We start from the raw sequence: 12,605 nt of genomic DNA, 5'->3' as shown, positions 1-12,605 counted from the left end.
TGTTTTAAGTCTATGTGGTCATCTGACGAGAACAGTTTCTTTCAAATTGATGTAATTCTTCATTAATCAATTAAACGGAGCTGCTTGAAACGGCCAAAATGTATTGACACCTGTACACACCTTTGTTACTCATTTATATTCTGTTCACCTAATTTTCGAATTTGCATTTCAGAAACACTACAGAAAGTACCTTTATAAAAAAAGTACCTGTCTGAATGACCAAGAGCAGGTATCTTCACTCAGCTGCGTTGCAGTGTCTGCACACCTGGCAGGAATATCAGGTACAAACGCCCCTGCATGGAGTCTTGATATTCAATTTTCAATTAATATTGTTTGGGTGTGCAGATTATAGTGACCTAGTAATAAGGTGCTTCAATTCAAGCCCCTAATTCAACGGAATCTTATATCCTTTAAGTTCTTTTTAGGTGAAACGTTTTTGGTTGCCTCAAAAAAAGCTCCTCTGCCATTTCTTCTGGCCCCTGCTCCTTATCCCCATCTTCCAGAGTAATTTTAGGGGATGGTTATTAATTGGGTGCTGCTGTAGGATAAATATGGAAATGATAGACTGATGGGCTTCCATATAGTTTCTGTCTGTCAGTCCCACAAACAAGGTATTGGTTGTATAAGAAGAAAATGCCTGACCATAACAGCCATTGCCGAAGAAGAGGCATCAAAGAAGGCATCAAAGGAGAGAGATATTCTGGTTTGGAATAAATTCTGCTGCTTACAACAGAATCCTTTTGTCATTCAGAAAGTCTTCATGGCTCTTAAGCAGTTTTCAAAGACACACTATTTTTTAAGTCTGCTACCAAAGTAATTTTTCAAAATAGCTTTTTTCCATTTATTTCCTTTCCTGAGCGTCCAAGTAACACAACACTTGCACCACATCCTCACGTCCTTTTCTCTTCCTTGTTCTTGTTTGGATTGACTACACGTTCACACGGACCCCGGCCTTCCGACTGACTCTGGAGGACCTAATTCCTGGAATCTATCTCCAGATTACTCTTCCTCTTCATTCCGATTTCGCCACTCTACACCTTCATTGCAGAAATCATTACAATTTCTGCCGGACCCTTCCACTTTATCTCCACCAATGACCCCTACTCTGTGCCTATCATTGGTGATTTTCTTTCTCTGTCTTTGGACGTTTTCTATATTTCTGATGAAGAGCTCCACTCAAAATGTGAATTCCTCTTTCTTTTCTTGAGCGTCCAATAACAGGACTTGCACCCCGTCCTCACATTTTTGCTTTTTCTTGTTTGGATTGACTCTATATATATTACTCTTTTCTCTTTTACTTGTTTCAGTCATTTGACTGCGGCCATGCTGGAGCACCGCCTTTAATCGAGCAACTCGACCCCGGGACTTATTCTTTGTAAGCCCAGTACTTATTCTATCGGTCTCTTTTGCCGAACCGCTAAGTGACGGGGACATAAACACACCAGCATCGGTTGTCAAGCAATGCTAGGGGGACAAACACACACACATATATATATATACATATATACGACAGGCTTCTTTCAGTTTCCGTCTACCAAATCCACTCACAAGGCTTTGGTCGGCCCGAGGCTATAGTAGAAGACATTTGCCCAAGGTGCCATGCAGTGGGACTGAACCCGGAACCATGTGGTTGGTAAACAAGCTACTTACCACACAGCCATATATATTGGAGGTGCAATGGCCTAGTGGTTAGGGCAGCGGACTCGCGGTCGCAGGATCGCGGTTTCGATTCCCAGACCGGGCGTTGTGTGTGTTTGAGCGAAAACACCTTAAAGCTCCACGAGGCTCCGGCAGGGGGTGGTGATCCCTGCTGTACTCTTTCACCACTCTTTCTTCTGTTGGCCTGCTCGCTTAGCCAGCGGGGGGGCGTCATTCGAAGGCTAAAACAATGCGAATGCATTGTGACCAGCGATGTGTAACAACATCTGATGGTCTGGTCGGTCACGTGATCACGTGAATATATATATATATATATATATGTGTGTGTGTGTGTGTGTGATATCATTTTAACATCTACTTTTCAATGTGGGGTCAAATGGAATTTACTGAGGCAGATCCCTTTCCTGCAATCAACCTGTTTCCAAGAAAGGTAATATTTCCCCATTGTAGAATATTGGAAATAAATGACACTGTTTATGTCAGGGTCATTCATTTACAACCATCAGGTGATGTCATATCAGACACACACATTTCAAAGATCATCCACGTTGAATATTTGGGCCTGAAAGATTGCTTGCAAACATCAGCTATAATAATATAAGCTTGCCAGTTTATTGTAAATAGAAAATTGAATATACAGAGTGTATTGATTGACTTTCAAACTTTGGCCCAGAGCCAGCAAGTTGTGGGGAGGGCGAAGGCAATTACATCCAACCCAGTGTTCAGCTGGTACTTGTTTTATTGACCCCAAAAGGATGAAAGGCAATGCTAACCTTGGTGGAATTTGAACTCAGAACATAAAGACAGGCAGAATGCCAATAAGCATCTTGCCCAGCATACTAATGCTTGTGCCAGTTCACCATATATATATATGTGTATGTATATATTTATATATGTGTATATGTATATATGTGTGTGTGTGTGTATATATATATGTATATATGTGTGTGTGTGTGTGTGTGTGATATCATTTTAACATCTACTTTTCAATGTGGGGTCAAATGGAATTTACTGAGGCAGATCCCTTTCCTGCAATCAACCTGTTTCCAAGAAAGGTAATATTTCCCCATTGTAGAATATTGGAAATAAATGACACTGTTTATGTCAGGGTCATTCATTTACAACCATCAGGTGATGTCATATCAGACACACACATTTCAAAGATCATCCACGTTGAATATTTGGGCCTGAAAGATTGCTTGCAAACATCAGCTATAATAATATAAGCTTGCCAGTTTATTGTAAATAGAAAATTGAATATACAGAGTGTATTGATTGACTTTCAAACTTTGGCCCAGAGCCAGCAAGTTGTGGGGAGGGCGAAGGCAATTACATCCAACCCAGTGTTCAGCTGGTACTTGTTTTATTGACCCCAAAAGGATGAAAGGCAATGCTAACCTTGGTGGAATTTGAACTCAGAACATAAAGACAGGCAGAATGCCAATAAGCATCTTGCCCAGCATACTAATGCTTGTGCCAGTTCACCATATATATATATGTGTATGTATATATTTATATATGTGTATATGTATATATGTGTGTGTGTGTGTATATATATATGTATATATGTGTGTGTGTGTGTATATATATATGTATATATATATATATGTGTGTATATATATATATGTGTGTGTGTCATCATCATCATCATCATCATCGTTTAACGTCCGTTCTCCATGCTAGCATGGGTTGGACGGTTCGACCGGGGTTCTGGGAAGCCAGAAGGCTGCACCAGGCTCCAGTCTTGTCTGGCAATGTTCTACAGCTGGATGCCCTTCCTAACGCCAACCACTCCGTGAGTGTAGTGGGTGCTTTTTACGTGTGTATATATACATATGTATATATATATATATATATATACGACAGGCACCCATGCCAACCCCCTTTGCTTGTGAAGACATGTTGGGGCAAGCGAAATCGAATTGAACCAGCCAGGATCCCTGGTCTGGTGGTACGTAAAAAGCACTATCCGACTCGTGGCCGATGCCAGCACCGCCTCGACTGGCTTCCGTGCCGGTGGCACATAAAATACACCAATCCGACCGTGGCCATTGCCAGCCTCACCTGGCACCTGTGCAGGTGGCACATAAAAAGCACCCACTACACTCACGGAGTGGTTGGCGTTAGGAAGGGCATCCATCTGTAGAAACACTGCCAGATAAGACTGGAGCATGGTGCAGCCTTCTGGTTTCCCAGATCCCCGGTCGAACCGTCCAACCCATGCTAGCATGGAGAACGGACGTTAAACGATGATGATGATGATGATATATGTGTATATTTATATATGTATATATATTTATAAATAAGGATAATATCGATATTTAAATATCGATATTATCAAGTGGCCAGCATGGGAGAAATACCAACAAAGGTAATAATTTTTTTACAACTAAAGCAAAGCTAGAAATCCAGGATGTTGAATTATTCAGTAATTATCTTTTTGCTCGTCTATTTTGTTCCTCCGTCTTATATCATGGTGCAATATGAACATTTAACGTGGTTTTTAGAGTCAAGGATTTGACTGCTATTTCGGCATGGTGGTGTCTCTCAGACACCCTTATTTTTAGTTGTATGTGTATATATATGTATATGTATACACAAGACCACCACAGCAAATAGACTCAAGGTGGACACCACCGGCAACAACACATACATCACCTCGATGCTCCTACTGAACATCAGAGGACTGCTAACACTCAGTAACAGGACAAAAATCCCGTTCTTGAGAGACTTTGTTGCATGCAATCAAGCCTTATGCATAGCACTTACGGAAACACACCTGAAACCGGACATAGCAGATGCGGAATTACACATACCACAGTATGTTGTATTACGGACCGACAGAAGAGAAAGGAGTCATGGTGGAGTTGCTATGTACATCTGCGAGGACCTCACACTCCAGGTCCTTTTGTCATACTCAAACTCGGTGTGTGACACACTAATTGTACATATAAAGCAACTTGGTGTAGTTGTGTGTGCTACATATCGCCCTCCAGATGTCCCAAATCATGTAGGCAAGTTTGAAGACTGCCTTATAAAAATAGAAGTTCTAGTCACATTAGAACAACACATAAGTGTACTTCTTATGGGAGACTTCAATCTACCCAACGTCAGATGGCCCGAGGGCCTTTCTCTCCCAGGAATGACACGATGTGAACGGGGACAGGCGAGGTCCCTCCTGAACCTCATCAACACCCAGTACATGGAGCAAGTAATACTCCAACCAACCAGGGCAGGTAACATACTGGATCTCTGCTTCACAAATAATATGGATCTCATCCATAATGTGAAAGTGACACCAACACTACTCTCGGATCACAACATGGTAGAGCTGACCATGTACGGGCCAAAGGAAAGCATGGACATGCAGCCTACAAGAAACTCTCAGAATCTTTCCAGCTTGAACTTCCATAAGGCAAACTGGAAACAAATTGAGAAAGAGATCCTCAAACAAAACTGGCCTGAATGTCTCTCCTCACCAGACATCGACATGAAACTTCAACAATTCATGTCTGTAATGCAAGCCATATGCTACTAATGTGTCCCAGAGAGAAAGGCCACTGTACACAAGAACGAAATCCCCAGAGAGAGGAAAATTCTAATGAGATGGCGTACAAAAGTTTCAAATCGCCTAAACAAACAGATTGAAAGCAGTGAAAAGTTCCGCCTAAAAATAAAACTGTTGGAAATCAAAAAATGTCTGCAACTCTCCCATGAAAAGGAAAGAGCAGACAAAGAAGCCTGGGCTATAGACAACATAAAATCTAACCCCAGAGCTTTCTACAGGTATGCCAAAGAAACAGCTACGGTGCACTGTAGGATAGGGCCACTCCTTGAAAAGGATGGCACACTCACAGGAAATCCAATGAGGGTAAGTGAAATACTAAATGAGCAATTCAAGAGTGTTTTCACTCCACCCCTTGGGCATTTCCAAATCAGCAATCCAACTGACTTCTTTACCACTGCAGATATAAAATCAGAGGCAGCGATGATTGATTACATCAATATAAAGGAAGACGATGTAATAAAGGCTATAGATGAAATGAAAACAAACTCAGCTACTGGCCCCGATGGATTCCCGGCAATCCTTCTAAAAGTATGTAAGAGAGTCCTAGCAAGACCACTGCAGTCTCTCTTTCAGAGCTTCCTTGCAGCTGGCAAACTTCCAAGAAAACTGAAGGATGGTAAAATATGCCCTATTCATAAAGGAGGTAGCAGAGCGAAGACCAAGAACTACAGACCTATCTCTCTGACCTCACACATCAGCAAGGTCGTGGAACGAATAGAAGGAAACTAATCACCTTCCTTGAAGAAAATGACTTGCTGCCTGACACCCATCATGGTTTCCGACCAGGAAGAAGCTGCTTAACTCAGCTCCTACAACACTATGACTGGGTGCTGAAACGACTGCTCAACCACTCAAATGTGGAAGTGATATATCTCAACTTTGCAAAGGCCTTTGATAAAGTCGATCATGGAATGATATGTCACAAACTGCGTGATCTTGGCATAGTTGGAAAATTGGGAGAATGGCTTCATGACTTTCTGAAGGATAGAAGTCAGGTGGTAGTAGCCAATGGGGCCACTTCCATTAACATGCAAATAGTGAGCGGTGTTCCGCAGGGCACTGTTTTGGGACCACTACTGTTCATAATGGCCCTCTCAGACATGCCCTCAGCCACGATCACAAGTTATGCAGATGATACAAAAGTTTCACAGGCAGTACAGAACCCTGAAGACACTAAACGCCTGCAATGTGAGCTGGACAAAATATACAAGTGGGCTGAAAAGAATAGCATGCAGTTCAATACTGAAAAGTTTCAAGCTTTACGCTATCAGCATGCAAAACTAAATGCAATACTCAATGAATACACTGGACCTGGAGGGATTGCAATCCCAGAGGCACAATCAGTGCGTGACCTGGATATTTACATGAGTGATGACGCAACCTTTCGTGTACATGTTGCTAAATTGGCAATGAAATGTAGACGGCTGGCCGGATGGATTCTTAGAACAAGAGACCAAGAAACCATGATGGTCCTCTGGAGGACATTTGTCCTAAGCCACTTTGACTATTGCTCTCAGCTATGGTCACCATCCAGTATCAAGTTAATCACAGAACTTGAGGCGATCCAACGAAGCTACACGAAGAAGATAGCCTCTGCGCAGCATATAAGCTACTGGGAAAGACTCAAGAGATTAAAACTCTATTCCTTGGAGCGAAGGCGAGAAAGATATGCCATAATATACATCTGGAAGATCCTGGAAGGACTTGTCCCAAACTTTGGCATCGAGAGTTACACAAATGCCAGAACTGGGCGCCACTACGTGGTGCCAAGGACTCCAAATTTGCCATCAAGATGTAGGACAAGATACTGTGATAGCCTGGGCTTCAGAGGCCCACAGCTCTTCAATATCCTCCCGAAGAACCTGAGGGACCTGCATGGGGTGGATGTGGATGTCTTTAAAGTAGGACTGGATCTCTTCCTGTCAGGTGTCCCGGATGAACCAACTTCACGGCAGGAGGTGCAGATGAGGGCAGCTGCATCGAACTCTCTCATACAGCAAATGACAGTTGCTAAAAAGCATTCGTGAAGTAAAATTATGTAGCAACACCAAATGGTGGTGCCCCAGCATGGCCACAGCTCGTGAGTTGAAACTAGATAAAATATATAAATAAATAATACATATATATATATATGTGTGTATATATATATTTATGTATGTATATATATATATATATATATGTATGTATATATGTATGTATATATATATGTATATGTGTGTGTATATATATGTATATATATATATATATAAAATGGGCTTCATTTAGTGTCTATTTACCAAATGCACTTTGGTCAGCCTGGGAATATAGTTAGGGGCACTTGTCCAAAGTGCCAAACTGGAGGACTGAACCTGTAGTAATGTGGGGTCACACATATTTTATCTGTATATATATATTTGGCTATGTCATCACCATCGTCCTCATTTAACATCCATTGTCCATGTGGGTTGGTCAGTTTGACCAGGGCTGGTGGGTGGTAGTGGCTGCACCAGATTCCACTCTAATTTGGCAGGGTTTCTATGGCTGGATGCCCTTCCTAATGCCAGCACAAGCCTCAGTAAAAAAATAATTTATAACTGCATAAAAATGTAATTTTGAATAAATCAGAATAGATTTATGGACAAGAAACTACAGTTCTTGAGAGTTGTACCAGTTGAGCAGCAAAGAAAATTTTCCATCAGTTGACATATTTCACACCTTGTTTTCACAAATCTATAAATTTTATGGATGCTTTCCATGCTGGCATGGGTTGGATGAGTAACTGCTCCCAATCAGCTGATGCTATTTGGCTTGGATACCCTTATTACCATCCATTTTTACAGAGTCTACTGGTTTTGTTTTCTTGAGGCACCAACACTGGATGTGTTGAATAAAGGGACCTCATAATATTCACTGATAAAAGTTATAGTCATAAATAGGTATTTGTTGATCCTTATGCTTCAAGAAATATTGCTCTGTGTATTTACGGGACCTGATGTCACTGACAATTGCTAGATTCTTATTGAATCTGTTGGCACACCACACACTCCCATACATTACTCTCTCTCTCTCTCTCTCTCTCTCGAAATATTTTAGACAAAAAGACAACTTACTGGAATCGTCTCCGCCAAGAGTTGTTGCCTCTGCAATAAGACAAGTTTGCGTTTATTTTTATATCATTACAAATCTCTAAGAATACGTTAACATACAAACACTGACAGACATACGCAGATACTACACACACACACACACAGACTGCTACATAGAGAGGAAGAGGGAACATCTGACCACAGACCCCAAGCTAATAGCTACACCCACAGATTGTTTCAGTCAGCCCAAACTGTGTTGGGTTGACACTCTTCACTTCTGCAGTGATTAGCATCTAATTGATAGTGAAGCAGTTGCAACATTTACAACCCCACCCACCCACCCATGCAATAGTTGATCAAATGACCTTCCCTCGTTAAGAGATAAATCAAGACCAGCTGCAGCACTTCCCAATAGAAAATCTCTTCTGGTTCAAACGAAACCTGAAGAAATGCTATAAAGGCAGGAATCTTCCTGTCACCACCACCAACTACTACATACATACCATATTAGCCAAGATTTTAAAAGGGCTGGAAGTAGATCCTTAGTGGAGACTTGTTTGTACCCTAAATCTGTTGCCAGCCCCCCTCCCCACCCTTGCCCCCATGACCCATTTCTCTTCAATTTATTCCCTACCAATCCAACTGCAGTCAAATACTTTGTCCAGACCTGAGAAGCTTCTCTTGCAGCTGTTTCTTTAGAACTATGGTCCCTGTTTTCACCCTCCCATCCACAGAACCATGCTGTAGCTCCACCAGTCATTGACATTATACTCAATGGATTTCTTTCGAGGATTCAGTTGTTCAATTGGCCGGATTCTTCTGGTAATTCCAAAGACACCCTTTACCTTTGAAATCCATCTAAAACAGCTTCCATCTTACTAATTTCACTCCTAAAATATGGTTTGACTGAACACAATAGTAAAAATAAAAAAGCTTGGCCCAAGATATCACTGAGAGGGATTGAACATGTGACCTTGTGATTGTGAAGCAAGCAACCATTTGACATGCTATATATATATATATAGCCATTCTTTGCCACAATCCCTACTTACTACCAATCTAATACAATTAGTCTGATCACCACATCTGCTGCTTGACTAACCATCATCAATCCTACCGCTTTGCTGATTCCATTCAACCAATTTCATTTCTCAACCTCAGCGTCTCTCCCAGACATTATTCTATGACCACACTTGTTTCTATTTGAAACATTTCCTATTTCTTACGTGAAACCTCCCATTCTGATCCTCTTCATTCTCTTGCTCTCCACTGTCTTCCTCATCTGACAACCTGAAGCATCATACTCTCGATCCCCACCAACTGGGATTCTCTGATTTGCAGCAGAAACACTTGTCCTCATCAGTCATCCTATGGTCTTTCAACACAGCTTCTCACAACTCTTCCCACCCCAACCTAAACTTACAGAGACAGATTAATAATTACAGATTCAACTGACATGCCAGTATGAAGTCTATTGCATCTCAATTTCAACAGCTCTAATCTCTCTCTCTCCATCTCTTCTGCCAAACTCCACTGACAAGTAAAATAGCTCTCATCCATTATTAAGCCGACTATTTGATTTCTATCTGTGGCACCAATCTGACACACGACACTCCTTCAGTCAACCCAAAGACTTCCAAGTACTTACCAACACCACCAGCATGGTCAGCAGGCATATCTGAATCTGGAGAACCCGGTTCATCGCCACCGCCGCCACCATCACCACCACCACCACCACCACCACCACCACCGCCACCACCACCACCATTACCGCCTCCAGGAGCAGCACCAGTAGTGTCGACGGCACCACCACCACCACCACCACCTTCACCACCACCTTCACCTCCACCTCCACCACCAGCATCAGCAGTTTCTAGGTTGCAAAAAATAAAAGTATAAAAATAAATATGCAAAAAGGTTGCTATTTAAGCATTTATCATTTATATATATATATATATATGTATATGTATACATATATATATATATGTGTGTATATATATATACACACACATACATGTTGAGTTTAAAAAAAAAAAACTTATGGCAATGTGAGTGAAGAGTAAAACAACAAAACATGATGCTGTCAGTATTCTGATATTTCAAGATAAAAATTCCCTTCTTCTGGTTGTGTCCGGTCATGGCCAACTTGATCTGTCTTCTTCTGATAGAAAATTCCTTCTCCTCTCATTTGATAAGCTTAGCAGTTTTCAAATTAAGGAGGGAGCAGTGTCACTTGCAGGTGAAATGGTCAGACAGTGTGTGTGTGCAGGTGGAGAAGTGGGAAAGGCAGTGTAGCATAGAGAAGCAGTGAGGGGGTATATGTAATATATAAATATATACGTGGGGGTCTCAGGGAGTAGCATCCTTGCCTTCGTGAGCTTCTAGTTTTCCACCACATTTCTTAAAAATCGTGGTAGAAGCCTTGGTCTCGGGACCACTCTTGTCTAGAAACTGAGGTTGGGAGTAAACAAGGGCATGCTCCCCATAGAAAATGCAGCTACAAAAAAGCCTCATGATAGCAAAAGAGGATGGGTACCAGCCAGCCCAAAGGCTGGGGTGAGGCTGCAAACCTACATTCTGGGTTGCCTTATGATGGCCAACGGCCTGGGGTGAGGTTGGGAAGTTGGAATGTGGACAGTTTGCGTGGAAGGGGAATTGAGGAAGAGGAGGGTGGATGTGTGCAGAAAATTAGGTGGAAAAGCCAGGGTGCACGGTTTGTGGGGGTCAAGGGAAGAAGGTACGAGTTGTGGTAGTCAGAAAATTGCAAGGGAACAGGAGGTGTGGGACTTTTGGTGAAGGAAGAAGTCTGTGAGAAGGAGGTGGAGGTCAGGAGGAAGAGTGACAGGGATGACAGTAGTGGTGAGGGTGATTTGTGGGTCCGCAAAGTGGAAGAGGGATCACTGAGAAGGAGTGGTTCTTTGATGAAATGGTGAATGAGTGGGACTTAGGTAAGGGAGATGAATTGGTTTTGGGCATGGGTGACTTTAATGGAGATGTTGGGAGATCCAGGGCTTTGAGGGTATGCATGGAGGAAACAGAATTGGGGAGAGAAATGTAGAGGGAAGGATGTTGTTAGTGTTTTGTGATGAGAAAGAGTTGTGAGTGGTTTAGGAAAACAGAGAAAAGGCAGGTGACTTTCAGTGCAGGAGGGAATGAGACAGAGATTGATTTCGTGTTGGTTGGCAGGAAAAACAGAAAATATCTGAGAGATGTGAAGACAAAACCAGGTGAGTTGCAGCACAGGTTGGTGGTTGCTGACTTGGATAAGAGGGAAGTCAAAAAGTGTGTGAGAAAGGGAACGGTTGAGAGGAGAAGGTGTGGAAACTGGAGGAAGAAGAAACAAGAGCAAGGCTTGAGGAGAGACTTGGGGAGTTGGTGAGCATTGATGCACTGGATTTGTGGAAGTCTTTTAAAGAAGGGGTGCTAAAGGCATGGGACGAAGTGTGTGGAAGGGTGAAGGGTAGGAGAGATTGAGGTGATATGTGGTGTTGAAACAAGGATGCGATAGCAAGGAAGAAGGAGGCACACAAAGCTTTATGTAATAATAGGAGGGAGCAAGTGAAAGCCAGGTACAATAAGATGGAGAATCGTGCAAAGAGGGTGGTTGCGAGATCTGTGAGTGGAGAGGCTGAGTGGGGTGGATGAGAAGCCAGAAAGGGTGTTTAGGTTTATTAAATCAATGAAAATGAGGGAGGAAGATGCATGAGGGGGAGTGATGGAAGGTTGAATTTTAGCGAGAAGGACAGGGAAGAGTTTGGAAGGAGAATATGGAGGGAATTATGAATGGGATCAGAGGGTGGAAGCTGTTGTGGTGAAGGGGCCAGTGGAGAGGGTTAGTCGGGAAGAAGTAGTGGAGGCAATGAAGGAAATGAAAACGGGAAAGTAAGTGTGGAAATGATAACTGCAAGGGGAGAGATAGGGATTGTTGTGATGATGGAGTTCTGGCAGGGTGTGCTGGGTGGAAGAGGAATGCCAGGGGACTGGGTACTGAGTGTGATGGTACTGATCTTCAAGGGAAAGGAGGATGCAGAGTTGTGGGGTGTATGGGAGAGTGAAGTTATTGGAGCAGGCAATGAAGATAGTGGAAAGGGTGTTGGAGAGGAGAATTTGGAAAGGGGTGGATGTGGACGAGATGCAATTTGGTTTTATGCCAGGAAGGGGGACAATAGATGCAGGGTTCCTTATAAGGAAATTGCAGGAGGAATACTGAGATAAGGGGAAGGAGTTGTACATGTGCTTCGTTGTTGATGTGGAGAAGGCATTTGATAGGTTCCAAGAAGGGGACTGAGTGGGCATTGAAGAAGAGAAGTGTA

At 42.5% G+C, this 12,605-nt stretch overlaps 1 long non-coding RNA gene across 3 annotated transcripts in view; it reads right to left on the bottom strand.

Annotated features, from left to right (window-relative positions):
• Window positions 1–12,605, bottom strand: part of LOC115221770 — a 29,072-nt gene that overhangs the window by 2,441 nt on the left and 14,026 nt on the right. For 2 of the 3 annotated variants that reach the window (XR_005002727.1, XR_005002728.1), the window contains exon 3: window positions 8,317–8,346. This is a non-coding gene — a long non-coding RNA (uncharacterized LOC115221770). Of the gene's footprint in view, window positions 1–8,316; window positions 8,347–9,940; window positions 9,966–12,605 lie in introns of those variants that run through there. The other variant, XR_003882646.2, reaches the window with a different exon arrangement.

Source organism: Octopus sinensis, linkage group LG18 (assembly GCF_006345805.1).
Source record: "Octopus sinensis linkage group LG18, ASM634580v1, whole genome shotgun sequence".
In the NCBI taxonomy this organism is placed as follows: Eukaryota; Metazoa; Mollusca; class Cephalopoda; order Octopoda; family Octopodidae; genus Octopus; species Octopus sinensis.
Note: the sequence above shows the minus strand (reverse complement) of the source record. Positions and strands in the feature narration are given on the sequence as shown.